General features: G+C 39.0%; 1 pseudogene; it reads right to left on the bottom strand.

Moving 5' to 3' along the window:
• LOC105821762 overlaps positions 1-110 on the bottom strand; it is a 43004-nt pseudogene extending 42894 nt beyond the window's left edge.
• Between the last annotated feature and the right edge of the window lie 1082 nt (positions 111-1192).

The following is a 1192-nucleotide window of genomic DNA, read 5'->3' as shown; positions in this document are numbered from 1 at the left end:
TATGTATACACACAAAGCAATAACACTTATCCTCTTTTGTCTAGGATCTGACAAATCTGAAGATATACCTGAGGAGGTAGCTGTAGCTGGACAATGGTAAAGAGGCACATGTCCCTATGGAAGATTCAAGCCTGTCTAGCAGTGTTGATGTGGACAAAGGCTTTGCCATTGCCTTTGTTGTTCTTCTGTTTCTATTCCTAATAGTGATGATTTTTCGCTGTGCCAAGCTGGTGAAGAATCCCTACAAGGCCGGCTCTACAACCACAGAACCATCTCTGAGCTGAAGTATGATAAAACCTTGTAGACTCCCCCTCACAAGAGATTTGAAATCTTTTACACAGACTATTATAATATAAATTTCATATTATTTCGCCTCCCTGTTTCTCAGCCTTCTCACTCTTTCATTTTATAATAGGCACATGAAGGTGAGTTAAGAATAATGAAAGGAGATGAAACACAAGCCAGTTTGTATTATTCCTATTCAGGGAAATGGGCTACTAAAGTGGGACAGAGATAGGGTGAATTTATTGGCTAGAATAAGGGTATGGGTTTCAATCCTTTTGTATCTAGTGTCTTTAGGATGGGACAGTGGGCCATAATTTTATGATATAACATAATATCGTTATGCTTAATAAGGCCCATCTGAAGCCCACCTAGAGGTGGCAAACTTGAAAGGTCCCTTTAGTTATATAAATGTAAGGTCAGCAGGAACCAATTGTCCTATGATAAGAGTCTAACAAGACCTTTTTGGTGTGTGAGGATTTACAAAATCTGCTGTTCTTCTCAAGTGGGCAGAGCTCTGTGGTAAGGGGGGGACTAATTTGTCTTGGGTGAATCCCTTAATCTCCTTCTAATCTCCTCATCTATAAAATAACATGTAGGGGGTTGAATGGGGTCCCCCAAAAAGATATATTCATACCCTATCCCCTGGACCCTATGAATGTGACCATATTTGGAAAAAAGGTCTTTGCGGATGTAATTAAGAATCTCAAGATAGGCTGGTCTGAAGTGAGTTATGTCACTTGGTTGTTCACAGTCAGTTACAGATTGAATTCTTTGTTCTACTACTTTCCCCCCTTCTCACTACTGTACTTGACTAGTCAAAAAAAAGAATCTCAAGATAAATTCATCCTGGATTATCTAAGTGAACCTTAAATCAATGATAATTGTCCTTGTAAAAAATAGAGGAGGA

This window comes from Propithecus coquereli, unplaced genomic scaffold (assembly GCF_000956105.1).
Source record: "Propithecus coquereli isolate 6110/MARCELLA unplaced genomic scaffold, Pcoq_1.0 Scaffold59, whole genome shotgun sequence".
Classification (NCBI taxonomy): domain Eukaryota; kingdom Metazoa; phylum Chordata; class Mammalia; order Primates; family Indriidae; genus Propithecus; species Propithecus coquereli.
Note: the sequence above shows the minus strand (reverse complement) of the source record. Positions and strands in the feature narration are given on the sequence as shown.